The 25626-nt window shown below is 45.6% G+C and overlaps 1 long non-coding RNA gene and 1 pseudogene across 1 annotated transcript; both read left to right on the top strand.

Annotated features, from left to right (window-relative positions):
* The first annotated feature begins 95 nt into the window (after window positions 1-95).
* LOC147005657 (uncharacterized) lies at window positions 96-17706 on the top strand. The gene is made up of 5 exons (XR_015046764.1): window positions 96-721; window positions 5347-5414; window positions 6354-6521; window positions 9403-9558; window positions 16960-17706. It is a non-coding gene; the product is annotated as an uncharacterized LOC147005657 (long non-coding RNA).
* LOC110291546 (large ribosomal subunit protein eL31 pseudogene) lies at window positions 12365-12746 on the top strand (annotated as a pseudogene).
* Window positions 17707-25626: the final 7920 nt, after the last annotated feature.

Here is a 25626-nt window from a genome sequence, read left to right as displayed (position 1 = left end):
GGGGGGGGAGGGGGGCAGGAGGAGACTGAGAAGTCCCAGTGGCTGGGAAGTGACTGGCAGGCACCCTTCGGCCTCCCAGGGCTCTGTGATGCCCCCCTACACAATGACTGGAATTAGATATCGCGTACAGCCTTCTTTTGACACAACGGAAGGCCTCCTCTCGGCTTTCTGCAAGCAGCTTTTCACTCCCAGGCTCCGCGGGAGCCAGGTGCATAGCCTCATAATGCGCCTATTATACAGCCAGGCTCAGTCGCCATGGCTCACACAATGACCCTTCTGATCTGGCCACAACAGCAGGGATGGGTGCCAAGGCTTTGGTCCCCACCCACAGCAGATTTAGGTATGCACTTCGGGTGTATTTGCAGCCCCTCTTTACTACCCCCGAAAGGAGAGTTGAATGCATCCCCGTGAACACCCCCCCCCCAACTCTGTTTCAAGACAAACAAGAGTAATTGGGGCACACCACCTGCGCGCGCAGCTCCAGGTCTTTCCGGCCTCCGCCCAGACATTCCAGGTAACTCGAGGAGGGCTGGGCGGCCACGTGACTGTGTTGGCTAGGGCGCACCTTGCTCCAGCAGGGACAGGTGAGCTCTGCACCCTGGTGGGAGCATGCATTTTGCAAACTCAGGTCTGCACCGCCCCACTGCTGCTTTGATCGGGACAAATGAAAGGCTGGACTGGCATTTCGGCTTCACGGAGCTGAACCGCAGCATTCCAGCAGGTACTGCAAGTCTCACAGAGGCCAGAGTGCCACGCTGCCCGCTCCTCCCACGCCCCTAAACGTGTATCCTTCATCTTCCGAATTGGGGGGGGGGCAGCGAGGGACATTTTGCTTTACTTTAAAAGGCTCGAGGACTTGCAGCTTTTTCTTCCCCACATAAAGGGCTGGTGGAGGTTTCTCTGACGGTAGGAACATGTTGTCACACGTGACCTAAACAGCTCAGCTGCTCCAGCGCCCATCAGTCAATCAGCCAACACCTAAAGAACCTGGTGTTCACTCAGCTTAGGAGAAGGCTGGCAGGCACAGGCTCTGCCAGCCCAGTGTTTATGGGTTAGCAAAGGGTTGGGGAGAGACCTGTGAAGAAGGGAAACGGATACCATCTGTGAGCGCTGCCCAGTGCCAGCACTGTGTGATACACCCTCTTTCATTCCTTCCGACATTCTGTCAGGTAGGTCTTGGTTATGACCTCCACTCCAGTCATTTTAGAGAGGTCATTTGCTGAAGCTCTCAGTGTGGGCATCAGACTGTGGAGGTCACAAATGGAGTAACGGGGCCGCTCCTACCCACACCAGTTTGTCCTAGTTCGCTCTCTGGAAGATAGAGACCTTGTCTGGGGTCATGGTCCAGAACATTCTTTTCCCATTGCACTGCTGAGCTGGGATGACAGACCGTTCTTTAGTCAGGCTGTCCCTGCCCCTGCCCCCACTTCTGTTTCTTTTGCTTTGGCTGCGCTGAGGAGACACAACCCAGTGAATGTCTTCTTGGGCAGCAGGTGATCTTGTCTTGCCTTCTCTGGTTTTATTTCAGAGGTTGAGAGTAGAGACCTCACTCAAATCTGGGAAGTCTACAAAGCCAACCTTCACCAGATGATCTCCTAAATCCCTTCCTCCAATGTCAATGACAGACACCCAGTGCAGCCACTTTCCTGAAAGATAGTCATGTACAGCCCATGTCTCGCTGACACCCTAAGGCTGGTCTACTATCCAGGCATCTATATAGCTCAACTTGCCACATCTGGTCATTCAACTCCTGCACCATACCTCAAGAGCCTGACAGGATGTGGTTTCTCAAGTAGGCCAACGTCTTGATGCTTTTTAATAGTGTGGAGCCCGAGCCAATAGGGTTTTATGAGTATCACAGGGGGAGACACAGCCTTTGACCTGGTATATAATCTGACTTCTCTGGATACTGGGCTAATTACAGCAGTTCCTCTGAGCATGGATGAATAGGAAACCTTCTGATGTTTGAAAACTAAGCCCATCATATTTGTTCTCTATGTTGTGTCTTTAGCCAGCCTAGTTGGTGGGGTGCTCACCAGCCTCATCCCAGCCACGGCCACGGCCACCCCTGTAAGCCCCAGTTACCTCATCTTGAAGGGAACAAACTAAAACGTGGCTTTAAAATCAGAGCAACTCTTGCATGTTGTTGTATAATTTTGTTTGTATTCAGGTGCTCTGGCTTGCTAGGACTTTTGTGCAGGGTATTAGGTTGAAATCAAAAGGGAAGGATGCATGACAAACCCGTTTCTGCAGAGCAGATGGCTGGGCTGCAGAGAGGCTACTGAGACCCATTCCTGCTTAGCCCCAGGAACTGGCCGGTTGCTCCTGGGAAGTACCCAGGAAGGATCGGAGAAATCTGCAAATGAAGTTTAGCTCCAGACACTGGTTGCCATAGCTGTTGGATCAGATCAAGAAAACGTTGCTTCATTGGAATTTGAGAGCCATCAATGGTTTTGGGAAGCAGATTCACTTGCAGCGTTGATTCTGCAGTTTTGATTCACTTGCAGCTTTGAATAATAAAGACTGATGATACAGAAACGTAAGTCCTCACGTAAGACTCCCAGGAAGGGCTACTCAGAGCAGGTGCTCGAGCTCCAGGCATGCTCAGGGACCCAGGCTGCTTCCAGGCTTTGGCTCTTGTGTCCCAAAGCATCAAGTTCATTCTCATAGTTGCCTTGGGGTCCAAGGTGGCTGCCAGACTCCGACCACTGCACTTGCATTGCAGGCTCAGCAAAGGCAGAAGAAGGAACAGCAAGAGGGATGTGCAGCCCAGCTGGGCCAGTCTTCCCAGCAGTCCCTTGTGAGTTACACCTTTGGCCAGGACTCAGCACGATACAGACTCTGTTCTGGGCAGTGTACTGGGAATCTGGAAGAGTTTTCTTTAAAGAGAACATGGCTAGATATTGACAGGTAGTCTCTGTGTTAGGCGTGGTCCTTAGAACTCTGGACTGGATTCATTTATTTGGTAGCAATGAGTAAAGCACTGGGGGCTGGATGGAGGGAATGAAGACTTGGACTGCAGGGACCATGGCCAGAAGGGAAGAGTCTGACAAGGTTTGCTAGCTGAATTGAGAAATCGGGAACAGTGCCAAAGGTAGATGGTGATGTCATTAGTTGACTTTAGCAAGGAAGATCCTGGATTAGGAGTCAGACTTGCTGACTGTGTCCAGTGGGCTGCCCTGCGGCTGGTACTCAGAGCTGTTGGGGGTGGACGTTTCCAATGCATACTGAACCCATTTACATATTAAAAACATTCTAATGTTTGTAGGATGTCTTAACGTGTATTTTGGGGTTTCATAAGTTGCTACTTAGGGTTCTCTTAATTGTGTCAGAGGAAGGGTATAGGGCTGCCTCTTTTTGTGCAATATCGCTGGGCCTAAGGGTCCTGAGAGTCGGGGCAAAGTTATGTTCTTGAAAAGGTGCTTCTCCTTTGCCTTCCCCTCCCTCGCCTTTAGTTCCTGCCTATGTGGTGGTAAGAAGCAGGAGCTCAGTGTCCCAGTGAAAAAAATCAGAATAACACAAACCTGAAGATGATGGCCTGCACATTGTATAATATCGAATAAAGTTTGAGTGTTTAAAGTTTGAAGTTGAGCTATATAAACCAAAACAATCCGCTGGCACACCAGTGCCACACAGGCACTAAGTGCTAAGCAAGGCTTTTAGGAGTCAGGTGGGAATGGCCCCTAGGCTGGGGTGCAGCTCTGACCTTACCCTACAACCACAGCAGATCCAGGGGGCTTCAGTTCCTGCCCCACCCCCAGATCTTCTGGTGCTAGGTGCCTCTTGCTGCTTTCCAGACCCTTGACCATCACTCTTTTCCACTCCTCTTCTTCCTCTTCCACACTCATTCCACGTTTTCTACCCTGTGTTGTGGGTACCAGCATCAGGACCACCCAGGGACTGACCAGGCCTACAGATTCAGAACCTCTAGGGAATGGTGGGGGGATCTCCGGCACTTAGTAGCCCTGCTCGGCTTCAGAAAGCCCCGAGTGGATCTGCCCTGGCCTGGGCTGGGTCTTCAGATCAGCCTACCCAGAGACTTAGCTCAGACCTCTTATCTGTCATTCTACCCAATTGTATCCCCGTAAGGCCTCACGTGCTAGGACGGACTGCTCTCACTGGCTGTAGGTTGTAACACTCCCAACCCCGAGTTAAGTCTTTTTCTATCCCTACATTTGATAAATGAGGACACAGCCTGAGAGCAATGCAGGCATTGAGTTTTACTTTGTTGGAGGACATCATAATAAATGTGTAAGGGATGTGTGAGCGAGAGAATGATTTGCCCAGACACAGTATTGCTGTAGATTCCTTGGGAAACCTGGACTTACTATTTGTCTAACATTACTAGGACCCCTGGGTGGGAAGAGGGAAGAGATAAAGGGTGGGGTTTGTGTTTGGCTATGAAAGCAGACAAGATGAACTGTGGGAACCTTTGGAGAGGACCATAGAACCAGCCAGGGATTCCCTAAAACGAGACAGACTGGCAGTATTACGAAAAAAATTGTGTAGGGCCATGGAGAAAGCTCAGTGAGCAGCGTGCTTGCTGAATAAACGTGAGGGCCTGAATTCAAGCCCCAGGACCTACAACCTATTTCAAGAAAGGCAGGTACATAGCTCTTGGGAGGCAGAGGCAGGCAGATTTCTGGGTTCTAGGCTAGCCTGGTCTACAAAGTGAGTTCCAGGACAGCCAGGGCTATACAGAGAAACCCTGTCTCGACCCCACCCCCCAAAAGAAAGAAAGGCAGGTACAGTGGGGTACTTGTAGTCTCAGTGCTGAGGAAAGAGAGGCAGGGGGTAGCCATGTGGCTCACTGCAGGCCAGCCTTACTGAGTTGGTGACCCCAGCCCAATGAGAGACCATGTCTCAACAACAGGAGGGCTCCTGACAAGTGACACTCAAGAATGACCCTCAGGCTTCACCCTCATGGACACACGGGCACGACCTTCTTCCACTCCGTTAAACACAGACCTGTATGAATTGTGTGCTGTTCATCAACTGTTAATTATTACAGAACTGGGTGAGTTGCAGGTCAACGAGTGGGGAAAAGAGGAAGCTGTGGGCTGAGGGACGACGGAGTGAGCAGTTCTAGGAAACACTGTGTCCCTAGAGGAAACGTGGAGCTTAAAAAGATACCCTCTGGATATTTTTCTTTACAGCAATATGGTAAGTGGTCACTCCTCTGGCCACATGCTGTGCATGAAGCAGTACAGACATAGGGTAGAGTGGCATGTGAGAGAAGGGTTAAAGTGAGTAAGGTCTTGCTGGCTTTCCAGTCAGTCAGTCTTGAAGGAATGCTTGGTCTGGCAGAACCCTACTTTGAACAGTCTGTTTCCTCTCTTGACACAGGTCTTGGCATCCCTGGGGAAGTTGCCTCGCAGCCCCGAAGCTGGAAGGGGCCGTGCTGCTCCAGCTGTGTAAGCCTTAGCTTTATCTGTCTGGCTTTGGCCTCTTAGGTTTGCCCTGCCCTGGTTGTTTTGTTTGTCCAAATGGTTCTGTTCTTAGGGTGACACATAACAGCAGCATCTGACTGCTTCTTCTTCTGAAGAGGAAGCAGGAACAGGTTTGAGACCTGTGTTGCTGAGGTGGCTCATTCTGGGCTGGTTATTGCTGATTTGTTTTAACAGCATGTGGAGAAGTCTGGTGGGCAGAAACACCTCAGTATCCCTGTCAGTGGCAGAGTTTACAAGCTCGTCTTCCTGGTTCTGGGCAGTTGCTAAGCGTTTGCCAGGCCCATTTCTGTCCTTGCTACTGGTGCACCCAACCCTGGACACTACTTACTGGTGTAGCTGTTAGAGTTGTGTTCGGGAGCAAATGAGTGTTTTCTGAAAATGGTGGCAGTGTTTCCCTTGATGGGACCTGCGACTGTCATCCAGTACAACGAAATGAGGGAGAAGAAGCAAAAAACAAAACAAAACAAAACACACCACACCACAACACAAAACAACACAAAACAAAAAACCTTGTACAGAAATAGAAGAGGCAGTAGGAAATGACGCCGGTTCAGGCTTGTTTTCCTGACTGGTGTGGCCTCATTCCAACCTGTTGCCATCGGCTCTGGCCTGTCTGTGGGACACCCTGGTGCAGGGGGCCTCAGAGGAAGGGAACTTATGCATTTCTGTTTGCCCGGGCTCCTTGCCAAAGCCTGAGTTCAAAGTGCAGTTTCCAGTAATTTGTGGGGACGTCTCTGTGGGTTCACTGGGCCAGGACAGAAGCCTGCAAGCCCAAGTAATATTTCCTAATTGCTGTCGCTCCTTGTGGAGGGAAGGAAGGTGGTTGAGGCTCTTGCTGGTGGCTCGGGTTGCTTCCTTGGATCCTGCAGCTGACTGGCCTTCTCTGTCTCTGGCTGTCCCCAGCCTTCCTCTGTCATCCCATGCAGCCAAGGGAGCCCGGCCCAGAATGAGACTGGATTTTACATTACTGACATCCACTTGGCCCCTTCTTAGAGCATGGACATCGGCTCCTCTCCACCCTGCCGCTTCCCTGTGTTTCAGAACATCCTGGTGATTGTGGGTGAACCCTTGGTAAATGAAGGGCTGGGTAATGGCGGGTCTCACCTCAGAGGAGGGCTTGGAGAACAGTGGCTTTTCTATCAGGCAGATACACTCAGGGACAGTGTTATTTATTTATTTGTTTGTTTGTTTATTTATGTTTTTTTTTTTTTTTTGAGACAGGGTTTCTCTGTGTAGCCCTGGCTGTCCTGAAACTCACCCTGTAGACCAGGCTGGCCTTGAACTCAGAAATCCGCCTGGCTCTGCCTCCCAAGTGCTAGAATTAAAGGCATGCGCCACAGTGTTTTAATGAATTGTGTTTTCTCTGGCTGTGGTTGAGACATTCTTGACATGGAGCAGGGACAGTCTTAGGCCACTGTGATCTTCAGCCCTGTGAACAACACAGGGCAGTGGCCTTTTAAGTCTGATACCCTACCTCAGGTATCCCGAGGCCACCCTGATAGCACTGAAGGGAGAATGGACACAGCCCCACCTCACACTGTGTTCCTGGCCCTCTTTCTTTCTTCTTTTTTTTTTTATCCATTTTTTATTAGGTATTTTGCTCATTTACATTTCCAATGCTATACCAAAAGTCCTCCATACCTCCCCCCCCCACTCCCCTACCCACCCACTCCCCCTTTTTGATCCTGGCGTTCCCCTGTGCTGGGGCATATAAAGTTTGCAAGTCCAATGGGCCTCTCTTTCAAGTGATGGCCTATTAGGCCATCTTTTGATACATATGCAGCTAGAGACAAGAGCTCTGGGGTACTGGTTAGTTCATATTGTTGTTCCACCTATAGGGTTGCAGATCCCTTTAGCTCCTTGGGTACTTTCTCTAGCTCCTCCATTGGGGGCCCTGTGATCCATTCAATAGCTGTGAGCATCCACTTCTGTGTTTGCTAGGCCCTGGCATAGTCTCACAAGAGACAGCTATATCTGGGTCCTTTCAGCAAAATCTTGCTAGTGTATGCAATGGTCCTGGCTCTCTTTCTACAACACACTTTTTTCATTTGCTAATCTCAGACTGGCTCTCTGGTGGTGTCTTTCCTCCAACCTGGAAACCCAATTCTAGTGATTTGTCATTATAACAGTTTTCTGTAGCAGTTGGGCTTGCTGGTAGGGATTGAGGGGACTTCCCTGCATAGAGGAATTTCTATCTGTTTAAGAATCACAAAACCAAGTGGGTATAAAATATTATTTAAATATTTTTATTGGAAGGTCAGTACTTTTTGAAATCATCTAAATAATTAACTGTACAACGCCAAAATACTTCATTAAAGCTTTAAAAAATATTTCTTGGTTGTGTGGCCTTTATTAAACAATTAATGGCTTATATAGCTTTGCTCTTCTTTACTAAGTTGGTTTTTTTTTTTTAATAAAAAAACAATTTACATTAACTGAGCAATTGTGATACACCTTTAATCCCAGCACACTGGAGACCGAGGCAGGTGGGTCCGAGGCCAGCCTGGGCTATAAAGTGAGTTCCAAGACAGCCGAGGTTATTACACAGAGAAACCCTGTCTCAAACAACAACAACAAACCAACAACAAAAGTAACAAAAAAACCCATTTATATAAGAGAATTGGTTATTTGTTCTTAAAAATGTCTTATGAACCCAGGAAGAGTCCAAAATCTCTCTCTAGCCTTCAGTTATCATTTAAAAAGAAACAAAACAAAATTTGTGACTAATTTCTTTTAAAAAATAAAATAAAATCCCCAGGTGCCTGACTAGCTCAGTCTGTAGGCAAAGCTTGGGGATGATGCTTTTGGAACTTTTGCAGTGAGCCAGGTAGATGGCTCAGTTGATAAAGTGCTTACCTTGTAGACAAGAGGACCTGAGTTTGCATTCCCAGCACCCACATAAAAAGTGGGTGCAGTAAGCAACACACTTACATAATCCCAGCCCTGAGGAGGTAGAGGCCGGTGGATCTAGGATCTCCTGGCCAGCCAGCCTAGCCGATCCAGGTTCAGTGAGTGACTGTCATGAAAAAGGACTGAGAAAAACATACGGGGTTGACTTGTAGCCTCAACACACACACACACACACACACACACACACACACACACACACCACACGCCTCCCTCTGATAAATGTCAGTACTCATTATAATGAAATGAAACTAACCAGTTTAGACTGGGCAAAGATTGTCATCACAGCTCAGATATCTTCAAGCATGGTTTCCCACACACAGCCAACTAGCTATGACCTACACCTTCGCAAGAGAACCCAGGCATCCCCCAAAGGTGAGGGTGTCAAGATGGAGCAGCACGCACATCACTTCTCTGGATTCTTGTTAGTGGCCACAGCTGAGAGTCTAGCTAACTGTGGTTAGATCTTTCTGGAAACAGCACTGACAGTTTCACCTGCTTCCTTGGTCCCCAAAGAAGCCATGACAGTCTTCAGTCTCCATGAGGCCAGAAGCTCTGAGATCTCAATCTTGAGAAAGTGCCTTATGCTGCCCCTCCCCCTCCACGCCCCAGGAGACTCAGTTCTTCTTCACACATCAGGAGCTGTAAAAGTCCGGCCAAGAGAGCAACATTTGGTTGTTTTGTGGGCCCCCCACTCCCTCCAAAAGTCCCCCAAGTGGGTGGTGGGAATGACACGTGAAAGTTCAGGGAAATCAAAGTTCTGAGGGAAACGTATTTTTATATTTATACAATTTTCAATATCATATTTTAAAATTCACTGCTATATTAAAAGGACTGAGGAGTCAGTTGGCTTTTAAAATAACTGTGCTCTCAAACACATTGAGGAGTGTGTTTCAGGCTACACTGAGGTTGGAGAGTTTGGATGGTAGAGGAACTTCTGGGGTCATGCCTTCAGCTTTTTTCTGTTTTATGTTATATATCATGGAAAATATTTTGAAGACAACCATACTGTAGCAACTGACTCTTCCTCCCTGTTTCGTATAAGGACCATCAGTCAGAGGCCTACAGGGCTTGCTTGTGCATCATGGAGAGTGACATCAGCAATGTGTTCCCTGTCTTCTCCAAACTGCAGAAAACAGCCACCTCAAAGATTGGCTAAGCCTTGATTGGAACAACCCAGAGAGCAGCAGTAATGCCAGAGGTATGTTTAGTGTGCTCCTGGCCCTGGTTCCATCCCCAGTGTATCTGTGCTTGGCTATACCCTCTCACAACGAAGGCATTTGGAGATGATTACTCCCACTGCAGGAGCCTCCCTCCCTGCAGGGGTGACTGTGGAGCCCTGGTCAGGTCACACTTCCACTGTGGGGTATGAATCAACTTTTGGATCTTCAACTGAGGTAGTTGTGCAAAATCAGTACAGGTGATTCTAATGGGAAAAAAATCGTATTTATTTTTATCTTATGCGTGTGGGTGTTTGCTTGCGTGTATGTATGTGCACCAAGTGCAGTGTTCTGGATGTCAGAAGAGGGCAACTGGTCCCCTGGAACTATAGTTATAGACGACTGTTGGCTGCGGTGTGGGGGCTGAGATTAAACCTAGGTCCTCAGCAAGAGCAACACGTGCTCTGAGTCATCTCTTCAGCCTCTGGATTCTACCTTTTATCAATTCCATCTCTTCCTCTAAATTTTCTCTGTTTTTGTTTTTCTTCCAACCCACGTTCTCAAAGGCATCCTGACAACCAGCTCGAAAGGAAGGAACGAAAGTATAGGAAGGCTTTTCATGCCGTTTAAGCCTCCCCATGTCACCAACGTAACGCGCTCCAGACACCTTGAGTATATAGACAACGCTCAGAACCATTGAGTCGTAGCTCTAGTTCTCATGGAATTAGGGCAATTATATCCCTATACGTTGTACAGTTCTGAGGGCAGAGCTCTGGACTCTCTGCTGCCTCCACCCAGCAGGGAGGATTTGGCATCCATCATCCCCTCAAAGTGTAACACCATAGTTTCATTTAAAATGACTTTCCCTAACACGCTGAAAAGTACAGTTGAGCCATGGCATGACCCCATAGCATAAAGCAATATGACTGGTTCCTCTTCCACTGTGCCTGTGGGTGCTGGGGTGGAGGGGCCATGCTTGTCCAGAGCACAATTCCTCCACCAAAGCTATGCCTTTCCTAATGACTTCTGCCTTATTTCCAAAGTGACCCTTAGATAGCTTAGCCTAAAAGTTATACATCTGGGCTGTCATTTAAAACTTTCAACTCAGTTCTGTCTCTCCCCCTATTACCCCAACTACTTTGGGTTCCTGGACCTGACTCAAGTTGTCAGACCTGAGTGCTGATCACTTTTACCTGCTGAGCCATCTGGCCAGCCCTCCTTTTTTTTTTTTTAAGTGTTTTAATACCTGGCTTACTAACTGTGGGTGGAAATAGCAAGTTCTTACAGTGTCTGTGTTAACATTCCAAACATACCCCTTTCTTCCGAGATTGTCCTAGCTATTATTATTTTAAAAAAATAACAACTTTTAAAACGTAAATGACTTTCCCAAGCCAGTGCTCTAATCTCAGACATAAATCTTGCTCCATTAAGAAAAGGGGAGCAGGCACACTGTCAGAAGAATCCAAACTTAGGAGAATCAAAAAACTTAAAAGGTTAGCCATGGGAGTAGTCCCATACATAGCTTTTGCTTATGAAACACATTAAATTAAAACCTGCTTTCCTGAACGTGTCTTGTGTGAGGGTGGGTAGTGTGAGAGGATCGATGTAGATGTGGAAGCTGTGTAATTCTGCAGGCATGCTGCAGGCAAGGGTGTAGGATGCTGGCCTCCTTCTCCAGCCTGGCTTCAGGGACTGAGGACTGACAGGAGCCAGGAGGTGAGGCTTCCTTTTTGCCTTCGGTTTTGTTGAAAAATGACTCGTGAACATACAGCTCCGTCTCCGCCAAGTACGACGTCCCAACATAGAATCAGCTTCATGAAGTTTCATAGTTTTACAGAACAGATTCAGTCATAAATCAGGAAAGTTTAAAATACATTAGTGGGCATGTCAGAGAGGTGGTCAGATGGGAGAAGCTCAGTTATAGGTCTAAGAGGCTGTCGGATGATATTCTTAGCTTTTTGGATTGGTGGAATCCAGGGGTCTGCTATGTTAATAGATTCCCCAAACATTTTTGTCTATTAGTCACAGGATGTTTGTTAGTTCTGACACAGAGGTGGGTGAGGAATGCAGGGGGCTAAAGCTAGCCCAGGATAAGGTAATTAGCCTTTGGACCTGTCACATTCCTGTCTCTCCACGGTTCTGCAGCTCCGGTCGGTCACTTAGTCTCAGCTTCTTTCCAGGAATTCTTGTTCACAGGTGGCTTGGAATGATTCTGCCTTGTGTGTATTTATGAGTTCTCTAAATCCCGTGTGTTGCCAAGATAGCCACGCAGGGCAAACACAGAGAAAGGATGTGGTGGGATGGTCTGACCTTAGAGCCTATGGATGGTATATTCCGTGGTATTTCTTAACATTTATTTATGTACATATACCATATAGTGCATGTGTGAAAGTCAGTGGAAAATTTGGGGACTCTATTCTCTCTTCCTACCATGTGGGTCTCAGGACTGAACCTGGGACATTAGACTTGGCAGCAGGTGCTTTTTTGCCCAATGAGCCACCGCTGGCTGGCTGAGCCAGCTCCTGGATTTTGGTGGTATTCTTTTGACTGAAGCTCGGGACAATCTTTTAGCATCTCAAAGGTTGCCGAAATTTTTCCTGATAGCAGTGTCTTTCATTCACTTAATCACCTTACTTCCCTGCCATCCAACCCATTTCTTTTGTAAGGTCAGTTTAGTTAAACTTCCCATTTTTTTCTTAAGCTGGTGTAAGGATCAAACCCAGGGCTTTACACGAGCTAGGTAAGTGCTCTGTCCCATGTCTGCAGCCTTCCTTTAAAAAATGTTCACTTGGGACTTTCCTTCCCACAAACCCTCGAGCCCTTACTTTCCTATTTGGGCCCGGCAGAATGGCTCCCGCAAAGAAAGGTGGTGAGAGAGAAGAAGAAGGGCCGTTCTGCCATCAACGAGGTGGTGACCCGAGAATACACCATCAACATTCACAAGTGCATCCATGGAGTGGCCTTCAAGAAGCATGCTCCTCGGGCACTCAAAGAAATTCGGAAGTTTGCCATGAAGGGAATGCGGACACCAGATGTGCGCATTGACACCAGGCTCAATAAAGCCGTCTGGGCCAAGGGAATAAGGAACGTTCCACAGCGCACCCGAGTATGCTTGTCCAGAAAACATAATGAGGATGAGGATTCCCCAAACAAGCTCTACACGCTGGTGACTTACGTGCCTGTTACCACATTCATGAATCTACAGACGGCCAATGTGGATGAGAACTAACCTACTCATGTCAAATAAAGTTGCAGAACTGCCAAAAAAAAAAAAGAGTTCACTTGTAGTGAGGTGTGGCGGTGTGCACTTTTAATCTCAGTTCTGTTGTTTTTTAATCCTGTAAAAAGGATTAAATAAAGTCAACCATAGGTCAAGAGGTGGAGCAAGCAGCCAGTTGACAGGGAGTGAACATAGGATTATTAAGAAAAAAAAAAAACCATAGAGAATAAGAGGGAATCGGGATGATGGATAGAGAGCTGTACAGGAAGTAGAAGGGAGAGGCGTTCAGTTGGAAGGAGACTTTCTGAGACAGCATGGGTGGGGGGGTTGCTGCTGAGACACTGGCTGAAGAGAAAGGTCGGCTGAAAGCTTTCTCTGCCTCTCTGAGCTAGCAGGCTCTCACCCCAGCATCTGGTTCCCAAGTCTTCATTGGTAAAGTTGAAGGACTGGCCAGTTCTTTCCAGTACTATGAAAGCTAGTCAGCAGGAAGGAAGCTTTCTCATCAATACCAACTTGACTTCTCCATGTTCTGTGGCCAAAGTGTGCTATCTTCAGTCATAGAGTTTTACCAACAAGTTCTGGGGCGCATTTGGGCAACAGCCTATATTGCTTGGGGAGGAGGGGCTGTCTCAAGGTCACCCCTAACTAATAATGTGAGGGAAGCCATCCCACCAGTTGTGGGCTCTAGAGATTGAACCTGAGGTGCTGTGCTTGCAGGACAAGGGCTTTGCTGACTGCACTCACCCCTGTGCTTGTCCTGCATCTGTGATGAGTACCCTAGGGAAAAGTGGTCAGTGTTCTCATTTATAGAACGAGGACAGTTGGGAAATGAATTTTATAACTTTTTTTTTGTGTGTGTGTGTGAGAATTTATTGACACTGTACAGGTAGCAAGCATATTTGGTGACCTGCCTGCACGTAGTAGGCTTGCAGGAGATACTTTAGGGCAAAGTGTGATTAAGTACATGTAATGAAGACTACTTTTATAAATCTAAATTTAATAATGATAATAATAATAATATATACATACATTTTATTTACTGGGGAATAAGTCTAAGATTTTATGGATGGTAGTCAAGTGTATCCCTGGGCTATACCTCTAATTATATATGCATTTTCGTGTAATTCTGAATGGTAGATAGCCTGGGATGTAGGACTGAGGAATAGAAAGATGGAAAAGAAGTTGAAAATGAAATGACTAAATAATATATTTATGTTATCAATGTGTTCCTGATACTGTGATAAAGTTATATAAAAGACACACATGTGTGCATACATAACAAATACTCAGGGGAGTCTTCAAGTATGAATAGGCTTGTCTCAGAGATGCGGGGATTGCCAGGAGATTTCCTTCCTCAAATGTCGGTGTGATGGATTTAAAAAAGAAAAAAGCACAAATTAGTTATGTAGTCTGAAATAAAACCGCAGTAAAATCTTATGAATGTCGGGAAAGAATAAAGCAACAGTCACTGTCCATGAAAAGAGGCCTTTGGAGTTGGCTGATCCACTTGGAAGACAAACCAGGGCATGAAGTCTGTTTGTGCTATGGGTGGATCCCATGCCTGGCACTTCATTCTTCTGTGGCACGGGGTGAGCCAGAATCATTGGGAATACAGGTTAACCTATCCTCAACCTCCTGAAAACATACAGAGATAAGCTATAGGTGCTCGGATCTATACATGTCTCAGTCACAGTGGCTGTGAGGACTCTGAGTCTACAAGGGTTTTATAAAATAGCTCGAATCATATAGTTTTGATAATAAGCTTTTGCTTACAGCCAGATGCAACTCTAGCACCAGTGGGATCCAGTACTCTCCTCTGGACTCGTTGGCACCTGCACTCACATCTGTGAACCTTCACACAGACACAGGCATATATACATAGTTAAAAGAAATCTAAAATCTACTTTTTATTGTTCTCTCATATATTACATCCGGACCACAGTTTTCCCTCCTTTTCTTCTCCCTGCCTCTCTCCCCTTCACCTCTCCTCTCCTCCAGATCCACCCCTCCCCCATGCCTGTCCCTCCACCCCCCCCAAAAAAGAGTAGGCCTTCCAGGGACCTCGACTAAACTCAGCATGACAAGCTATAATTAGACCAGGCATATACCATCACATCAAGGCTGGACGAGGCGACCCAGTAGGAGGAGAAGGATCCCACAAGTAGGGAAGAGTCAAGGACAGGCCCTACTCCCACTGTTAGGATTCCAACAAGAACATGACTCTACTCATAATTTATATTCAGAGGACCTAGGTCAGACTCCTGCAGCTTCCCTGATCTCTGTGAGCCCCCATGAGTCCTGGTCATTTGATTCTGTGGACCATATTCTCCTCGAGTGTCCCTCTGGTTCCTCTGATCCTTCCTCTTCCTCCTCCGCAGGACTCCCTGAGCTGCTTCTAATGTTTGTCTGTGGACTCTGCATCTGCTCCTATCAGTTGCTGGCTGAAGTCTCTCTGGTCCCTCTGAGGAAGATTATGCTTGGCTGCAGTCCCAGAACACTCTGCAGGCATGACAAACTGTGTGTAGGGTGAAATTTTTGTGGCTGGGTTGGTGTCCAAAGGCCTCTGGCTTCAGACGTGGGACAAGGGACTGAGGTACATATTTTGGGTCTGAAACCAAACACCTTCCACTTGAGGGCTTGCCCTGTTACAGAAGATGGTCAGTTCGGGCTCCTTGTCCTCCATTACTGGAGTCTTTGCTAGGGTTACTCTCATAGTAAATCTAAAATCTTAAAAACCCAATTCTCTGTTTAAATTACATCACTTCTAAGAGAGGGTTAGGGATGTAGTTCAGTGGTAGAGCACTGATTGCCAGGCTTGGGATCCAGGTATATTCCTTGCACTGCCAAAAAAAAAAAAAAAAAAAAAAAAAAAACAAAACAAAAAAAAAACATCTTCAAAGGCTGAGATGTGTGTGTGTGTGAGTGTGTGTGTGTGTCAGGATAAAACATTCTTCAAGCACTGTCCCTTTTATCCTGAATTCTACTCCCTTGTGCTTCGGCTCAAAGCCACTGGAAGGGCTGGTGCAGTGACCCGTCCTTGGGGCCGCCTTCTCTGCCTTCTCCACATCCCACTTGCTTGTCTTCCAAGGATGTTGCTGGCAGGCACAGGGCAGCTCCAGGGCTGCCCACCCTTGTTCCCTCAACCGATGCATATCCTTCAGCTGGCAAGTATTCTGAGGATCTTGTGCCTTTTCTTTCCTTGTTCTTCTGCAGTTCCTGACGTGTTGCCGTGGCTATGGTTAGCACGCAGTAAATATTTGCTGAATGCCAGATAGAACTTTTCTCGAAACCAGAAGGATGTGGCAATCCTGCAATTAGAGCGTGTGTCAAGGCCCTTGAGTAGAAACCAGCTGATTTGCATGAATGCTCATCTGTCTAGATAAGAACTCCATGCATAAGCATGTGTGATTTTTCCATGCCTTAAAAACGTGTGTGCGCCCCGTGATGGGAAGCTACATTTGACATAAGTGGGGTGAGTGAGCAACGAAACCACATGAAAGACATTAAAAATTCTGAGACCCCGGAACAGGAAAATATTAATAAAGATTAATAGCCGCTAACACTTATGTGGATTTTATTATGTGCTAGATTGTCAAAATGCTTTACATAGATGAAGTCACGCTATCCTTTAAGCAACCTCGTGGGGAAGCTTGCTGTGATTGGCTTAGTGCTACAGAGGGTGAAACACAATTGAACTGGCTCTTTGCACCCCTAGATGTCCCGTAGCCATTTCTTTCAGCTACTTAGTTGAAATGTGAATGGTTTTGTGATTTTTTTTTTAAATCTTGTAAATTATTCTATATGGCTTCATTTGTACAACACCTTCACTCTCAGGTTCTATACAAATGAGACCATGTTCTACTCAAGTACTCAAGATGGCATTTAAAAGTAATAAAGTCGGTTTAAAGAAAAATTACTGAATGTGCCCCGCCCCCCCAGCTATACCCTTCCAAAAAAGAGCTTGACTAAGGGGAACATCCTTTGGGGAGACTAGGATTCTTTCATTGCATTTCTGTGAGCATGTTTCTGAAAGCTAGGATCTGTTTCCTAGAATTCCAATCTCTCTTACTGATAGCTCCATCTGGTTTTAAAGCAAAGACAGCTTTATTAGCTCACCCATTCAGATGCTGTTGGCTGCGCGTGGTTATGATTTCATCCCTGAAGGGTGAAGATTTACTGTTAGCAAAAGATGCTCAAAAGAATGTTCTTGATTTCTCCACAGGGAATTCCAGTGGTTCCCAGAATGCCCTGAGCTTCCCGTTATCTCAGTTCTTAAGGATGAAGCCCATCTCTCAAAGTCTGCAGCAATCTGGGAACAGCACCATCATGAAGCCCTTGAGTTTTCCTTTGTTGAGACCTTCTGGGCCATAGAAGATGATTCCTAACTGCAACCATCTTCTATGGATTTGGGTTTGTTAAACTTCTAAGGACAGCCTTTCCCCAGTGAGCCTCTGTTAAGGCCACTTGCATAGACCCTAGCATCAGCACTAGCATCTTTTTTGCAGTTGGAGCTTGGTCTGATGAGATGGTTCAGCCAGTAAAAATGCTTACCATCAAACCTGATGACCTGAGTTCTGTCCTTGGGAGCCACACACTTCTGTAAATGTTCTCTGATCTCTACATCTGCACTGTGGCATGCCTCCCTCTAATAAACAAGCAAATAGATGTTTAAAAAATGTTTAGATCCAACAAAAGCTTTGGGAAATGCAACTGACTTGGGCAGTATAGGGCAGTGTCCCTTTGATTAATAGGTAGTTAACATTAGTTTTCCTTGTATGGACTCCACTCACACTTTATAATGTCAAGAGGTGTTAGTTTTTAAAAAGCCTTTATACTGGTAAAAGAACTGTAAACAAACCAGTGCTTGCTTAACCGAGTCTTCAGAGGAAAACTACAAGCAAAACGACAACAGAGTCTCTCTGTCAAAGCCCTGGCAATACAACTGTTGGATAGACTTTTCAGGGACCTGTTTTGCATTAAAATACCAAATAAAACAACATAATGGAGTATTTTGGCTCTATATAGATTGCGCTTATGGGATGAGAATTGTATATGAAAGATAGCCAGTTGCTGTCACAGTTGATAGATTTTTGTCTACATGCTCAGTGTAGGAGCATCCTGAGACATGGGAGAGTTTCCAAATTCTATGCCAGGAATGATGCAGATCCTGTCTACAACAGAGACCGAGATTATCTTCCTGGTTTAAGATCTGTAAGCTGCTGCCTTGCCTGTCATACCGCTTTAGTTTTGTGTGTCAAAGGACTGTCATTCTAGATACAGCATTGTGTGTATGAGTGAGTATATGTGGGAGAATGCATACGTGTATGTGCATTCATATGTGTGTGCACACATACGAGTACATGCATATGTGTATGTGTGTTTCTTGTGTTTTAATGTTGAATTAAAGCATTGGTCAGATTTAATAACTGCAGTGAAGCACATAGCTCATGCAGAGCAGAAGTTCAGTTTTAACCTGATGGGATCATTGGGTACACTGGTAAGGAATCTATTACAGTGGTCTGGACCAAGGCTGGGCTTTTCATTGGGCTGAAATGATGACAGACTCATGTGGAGACTTTAGCCGCCAGTCTCCTTATGCTATACGACGACTTCTCATCGATGGATCCTTGTAAATCTATTAAGAAAAATAAGAGAGACCTGATGTTAATTTCAAGGTTAAGAGAGGAATAGATAGTTTTGGCACATGTTCATGCTTGTTATGTAGCTATGAGAACTTATCACTAAACACGCATGTATCTGGAAAGAGGTTTCACTGCAGGTTGATCACTGACGCTAGCCCAAACCTAACCATTCTTTACCTTCATCCAGACATCTAATACCTTCACCTTCTGGCAAAAAGATGAAGTCATTTGTAAAGGGGCTGGAGAGATAGCTCAGCAGGTAAGAGACCTTGCTGTTCATGCAGAGGATCAGAGCTCATATCCTAGCAAATGCATCCATATCCAGTGACCCACAGCCACCTGTAGCTCCAGCTCCAGGCTATCTGACTTTCTTCTGGCCTGTGGGGGCACTGCATACACATCACACACACACACACACACACACACACACACACACACACACACACACACAAGTAAATTCTAAGTAACTCACTCAAGGTGACTCCCTGCCTGTCTCTGGCCATTTCTTTCCCCTGCGTTAGCTGTACTGGGTGAACTGTTTATTAATTTGGAATCCTGTTTATTAATAATGAATCCTGTATAACTTTAAAAAAAAAGTAATGTTAAAACCCCACCCTCTTGCATTCTGCTTAATCTACTGTCAACAGTGTGAAAACTATAAAGAGTGCTCGCTGGTAATGGGTTAAGAGAGACTGGGGATGTGTTTGGGTGAGCCTCGCTAGCTCATCCATTCAAGGGCAGGTCACAACCTTGCAATGATGAACAGTGTTCAAGAGAGAAATGTTCCGGAATTCCCTCAAATGAAGCATACATGACCCCCTTGTGGTTGCAGAGTGGCTGGGCTTCCCTGATGTCTCATGCAGGCACGATCGTGCATTTCCTTGTTTATGAAGTAACTTGAAAGCATTCCTTCAAAATGAAAAGCTTCTTATAGGTGTCTCCCAGAGTCTCACATAAAACACAGTCCTCAGAGTTCTCGGTTTGATTTATCAGCCAAATGTCCCAACTTTCAACTGACTTCATAGAAAAACAGGGTTTGAAGTTTGTGTACTTGTTGCCTGTAGAAAACTGATTCATGAGTGATCTGAACTCGTAGCCTGGTGGGGCTGGTGAGGCTGGTGGGGTCTTGGGAGTGAGTTTGTGTTTCACATGTCAGGAATATTAGCTATAATGACCAAAGGCATGGCTGGCACGGTTTGAAATGTGCTTATGGTTTATTGAGAAACAGGGCTTTCCTCTTGGTCTGGGGCCGTCTTACTGCTTTGCAGAATTTTAGGGCCTGCCTTTTCAGAAAGATCCCAAGGGGTCTCAGTGTGTATTACAGTTGGAGCAGCACCAGTCATGGCATGGATGCTTCTGGCCCTGTTACCGACGGTGGGAGCCAGAGGTGAGTAACTACCTGTACTACAACTTATATACAATTCTATTCTCAAGACTCTAAAGCATAGATACCACCATTTTCATTGTGTAGATGGGGAAACTGAGGCTCACACATTAAGGAATAGTATGTCTGAGGCCACAAGGCTCCTTAGCACCAGACACCAGAGTTCCTAAAGTTTGGACACAGTCTCTGATAGATTCTAGTTGGTTCCTTGGAAGATGACTCTGAGAGACACTGGTGGACACACACAGCATGAGACAGAGATAGGCAGTAACAATTTGGGATGTCAATGTGTGTATACTGGCCATTACCATGCTGGGCAACTGTAGCTTAGTCCCCTGGGATCTCAGAGTCCCAAAACAATGGAGTGAGGAAATTCAACAGGTGTAGGCAAAGGGTGCTTTGGGGAATGCTCTTCCCATTGGGTTTCTGGGTAGTTGTCCAGGTCACAGTGGACTCAGGCTGGACCCTGTCACTGGAGTCCAGTCAGGATTAGGGTAACAGAATTTGGGGCTCAGCAGGATATGTTCCTCTCCATCCACTTATGTCTTACAACAAGTCTTCAGAGTGAGCCAGGGAGATAGATAGATAGCTCCGCCATTACCATACTTTCTGTCCAAGCTTGACATCTGAGTTGGATCCCCAGCAGCCACATAAGAAGCCAAATACAGAGAAGTACACCTGTAATCTCCGCACTGGGGAGGCAGAGAGGAGAGGGTCCCCAGGGCTTATTGGTAACCAACTCAGAGAAATCGGTGAGCTCCGGGTTCAGTAAGAGATTCTATCCCCAAAACTAGTGTAACTAGTGACTGAAGAGATACCTGGTGGTATTGACCTTTGGCCTCCACATGTGCATGTGTGCACAAACACACACAAATATGTATACACCTAGACACACAGATTACTAAGAAAGATTTTTTCTTTTAGTTTTTATGTATTGAATCAACTTATAGTTAGAGAATTAACTGAGGCAGTCACACAGTCCTATTCCCAGGATGCTATATTTCTGGTCAGACATATAAAGAATGGCCTCCAGGCACCTTCCCTTAGCAGCAAGAAGTTTTTCTTTCACTGTATCCTCCAGCAGCATTGTCTTTACACACACATCACAGCATTCTACCTTCTAGCCTAATGCTTCATTGCTACTTCCCTTGTGGCTAGTAGCTTAACAGGATGGTTCTGTGTGGCTACATCACACCTTCATGTAGATGCAAGACACCCCAAGTGAGTCCTCTGCTGCTACTTATCCGGGCGGTGATGCACAGCCTGCGTGACCCAGGTGGAGGAATACTTCAGCATGCTAACAGTGACCAGGGGCATCTATGTATTTTAATGCATTTTAGAAATATTTGCTGAAACCACTGGCCAGCTCTGAGACAGATGTTGATAGGGTGATTGTGAGGTAACCAGGCAGAGGTTAGCCAGCAAACAACTACCATTAGAAGAAAGAGCCAATTGACCAATGGGCCCATTTCTATGGAGCTTACAAATGTGGGTCATATAAAATGGCACTGAACGTGTGCCTTCAGATCCTGTATCCCAAAACTCACAGCAGACACTCTATAATCCTTCATGGTGCTCCCTTTCTGACATTTCTAGGAGATGCACATGAAAATGACTGTGGATACATATCCAGTAAGTTACAGGAAGTGACAAGGAAGATGTGGGACTATATAGTACATGACCATACAGACTGCTGAGTATGTTAGTCAGCTTCCTCACACTCTAGCAATGTCCTTGAGACAAACTAACAGTTAATTTGGGCTCACAGTTTTGGAAATTCCAGATTATGGTCAGTTGGCCTTATTGGGGCTGTGAGAGCATGAGGAAGCACATAGCAGAGCAAAACCCCCACTCACCTCAAGGCCAGCCCATGAAGGAGAGAGAAGGAAGGGGTGCAGAGACCAGCTGGGCCACCCCAGTAGTCAGAGAGTCTTAATAAGGTCCTATGTGGTGGTTTGGATGAGAAATGTTCCTATAAGCTCACATTTCTGAACACTTGATCCCTGCCATCTGGGGAGGTTGTGGAGCCTTTAATGGGTGGAGTCATTTACTAGAGGAAATAAATCACTGGGGGTGGGTTTGGAGGGTTTATAAGCTCATCCTGCATGTTTTTCTGTCTTTCTGTTTCCTGTGTGTGGTGAACGACCCATCTTCCTGTTTTTAGGAATTTTTCTCGGAACTCTCTAGTGTTTGCCTTTATTCCTCTTCTGAACATTTCCTATTACCAGAAAGAGAAGTCAAAACACTCTTTTTATAACTTAGTGCTCCTGTTAATTAATTGGAAATTTCATATAATTAATCCCAATCACCTCCCAGGACTCCTAGGTCCACCCCCTTATGTCTTCCCCCAAAACAAAAGATGAGAGGGAGAGCAGAGCTTCTGTATTGCAGTAGGCATCTGAGGGATGTAGGATACCATAGAGCTGCTGGTGGGGTGTTAAGTTTTTAATATTGGGTCTATAGAATTATAATTATATAATTATATCATTTCTCCCCTTTCCCTTTTCCCTCAAAACTCTTTCATGTGCCATTGTTCTTGGTTCTCCCAAATTCATGGCCTCTTTTTCTTTAAATATATATGTGTGTGTATACATATATATATATATATATATATATATATATATATGTATACACACACACATATACTTATACTTCTTAGGAAAATATATGCGTATATATCCCTAAGCACATAAATACACCCTGCACAATTCATATAGTGTTACTTGTATGTATATGATTCCATTGTGTAAGACTATTTCTCCCACTCACAGAATTCCTGCTGGAGTTCTTTATTTAGAGCTGAGGTGTCTTGAGCCTTACCCCTTCCATGTTGGCCTTATTGTATCCATTGGTGTCATTGTTCAAGTCTTGTTTAGTCAGCCATGTTGATGAGACTTCATGGTGCACCCTTTCTGACATTTCTAGGAGATGCCGTTTCACAGTAAAGTTCCCATTATTTTGGCTGTTACAGTCTTTCTGCCTCCCTTCTACAATGAACCTGAGGCTTAGGTGCAGGAGCTGTGTTGTAGATGTATTATTTGGGTCTAGGCACCACACAATCTCTTGTTCTTTGCATTTTGATGGGTTGTGATTTTCTGCAATTGTCTCTGTTGCAAAGAGACGTTTATTTGGTGAAGAGTTAGAATCACATCTACTCGTAGGCAGATGGGTTAAATATTTGGAGGGTAGTTATGGATTATGCTGCTTTAGGACAGTGGTAGCTGTAGTTTCTGCTAGGTGTCCAGTACCAAGCATGTTTGCCCTCTTGTTCAGCAGGTCTTGTTACCTGAGAGTTGTTGGTTACTGCCAAGATATGCATGCCACCACTGTGCCCCTATGATTATTTTATCGTGTTGGTTGGTTGTGGTTCATATGCATCATAACTGGGTAGTTCTGTTATTTGCTTTCCTCCCTTGGAGCTTATATGAGGTCGTCCAGTATTATGAGAGCTAGTACTCAGGGAGGGGGGGTGGCTTTCAGGTCATATGAGTCTGGAGGCTTTTAGAAAGCCTTATGGAAGAAACTGAGGTGAGGTAGATGAGCTGGGGAGGGGATGAGCTGGTCAGCCAGGGTAACCCTACCTGGATTCCAAACCATCACACTGCTTTACTGTGGAGAATGTATCATGTTCTCCTCTTAGTTCATGTATCTCCTCTTGTTTTAGCCAGTATTCACGAACAGCCTTCTGAAGATGAACATGGACAGCAGAACTACTCATTAGGAACTCTCAAAGAAGCAGGGGCCTTAGTCCTTGACATTCCTGCCTCCAGCAAGGACTTTCTCAGAACAACTGCTTTTGGGGTCCTTGCCCTGCCTGGCCTGTTTCTATTTCCTGTTCTCATTACTGTACTTTTGAATTGTTAATAGAGGAATATCCAACAAAGAGCAATAAGTCTGTATGGAGTCTTATCTCATACCTTACCTGTTGTTTTTCTGCCTTTGGCCTTCAACTAATAGTCAACACTATTTTGCAATATCATTAGTATTTCATGTTATTTTCTTGTTTCTTTTACTAGAAGAAATTCCCTCTGAGTGTGGCAATTGTATCCGTGAAATCCACAAAGTACAGGTCAACAGATATAATACATTGTAAGCCACACATGCTAATTGATAAGTTTGAGGTCAATTATGCTTGAAAAGAAGTTGCATTTAAAATGAAATTTTAATTTAACATTGAACAATTAATTTTATGTGTATGTATGTGTGCATGTTTATGTGTATGTATGTGTGCATGTTTATGTGTATGTGCACCTGTGGGGTGGGGAGTTGGGTGCATGTGTGTATGGAAGCCAGAGGTCAATCCTGGGTGCCATTCTTCAGGAACTATCAACCTTTATTTTTGAGACAAGGTCTCTTGCTGAACTTGGGTTAGCTCCCCAGTTAGGCTCGGTTGACTCGCCCAGGTGTGCTCCTAGGATCCTCGTATTCACACCTCCTCAGCAATGGTGTTAAAAAAAAAATCCTGCTGCCATTCATGACTCTTCACTTGGGTTCTGGGGTTGGGATTCAGGTCCTCACGAACACTTTACTGAGGGAACCATCATTCAGCCCCCGAGAAAGAATGTAATGCTTCGTGGCATATTTGGGCCCTTTGATTCAATCAGGGATCATTCAATATCAGAACATATATTTGTAGATACAGTGATAAAATGTCCCCCATTGCCTACATAGGAATGCACAGAGAATGCTTGATTCTTGTTGCAGAATCTTTTTTGGTGAGCTAGATTCACAGCCTTGAGCTAAGAATTCCATACATGTGTTCTTATACAAAGGTCAACAGCCTAACCCTTAATATACTTTTCCCAAGTTGAGTTCAATGTGACTCGGGAGGAGATGTTTACTGCCAAGCAGTTTACTGCTCAGCTTGCTTCTTGGTGACCACTCCTTTCCAATAACTGAGAAGAGAAAATTTACTTTCACAGTAAAGCAGAATGTGATGGTTTAGAGGTGTTTCTTCAATGGTGTTCCCAAACTGGAAATAATCCAAATATAAAGGAGTAGATGGCTACTTGTAAGTGCAAGGAGCCCAACTGTGAAGCATAAATGCTTTTATGGCAACAGCATAGACTCGACTCAAACACTGTGCTAAGCGGAAGAAGCTATCATCCAAAAGGCTGAGTGCAGAAAGAGCTTCGGGAACAGAAAATAATGGTTGCCCGGGGTTGTAGTTAGGGGAGGAGTTGACTATAGTGGGGGTGGGTATGTGCCTGTATGCATTTGTCAAAATGCCCAGAACAGTACAGTACAAAGGGAAAATGTGATATGTACATTATACCTTAAGATAAAGAGATTATTCAAGTATATAGACTACTGACCACTGTGAATGTGGTGATCTATAAGAAAGTCCCTTTAGCTAAGAGAGCAAAGGTTAGGAGACTCCTGTGAACCTGTGAGTGAGCAGAAGCAGAGAGAGGCAGGACAGCAAGGAGAGTTTTCAGCCAGCTCCAACTGTATTTGTTTGTTTCCTGTTCTAGGGAGGCAGGGAGAGAGCCCCCCCCCCCCCACAAGTTAGTTGTGTGAGGGGAAGGGAGCAGGCCCTTCTGAATCATAGCGACCTACCAACTTGGCAGAGTGAAGGCAGCACTCTCCACACAAACAGGAAAACGGCAGTGGTGACTTTCTAGGCAGGGAACTGGTTACATTTTGTTTATTTGAAGGCGAAGAGTCATGCCATTCTGGGAAATAGGCAAGATGGCTGTTTCCCCTCAGCTACAACCAGCCATGCAGACCTCCTTGCAGGGGCCTGGCTATCTACACTGGAACCAGAAAGGCACGCCCTGCTTTAGCCTCAGGCAGAACGATAATAACAGCGTGCTAGCTCGGTAGTCTGTGTGCTGGAAGGGTTTATGAGGAGGAAGTCCGC

The sequence above is a fragment of the Mus caroli genome, unplaced genomic scaffold, assembly GCF_978045245.1.
Source record: "Mus caroli unplaced genomic scaffold, Mus_caroli_1 scaffold_3, whole genome shotgun sequence".
Lineage (NCBI taxonomy): Eukaryota > Metazoa > Chordata > Mammalia > Rodentia > Muridae > Mus > Mus caroli.
This window is presented reverse-complemented; position numbering and strand designations above follow the sequence as displayed.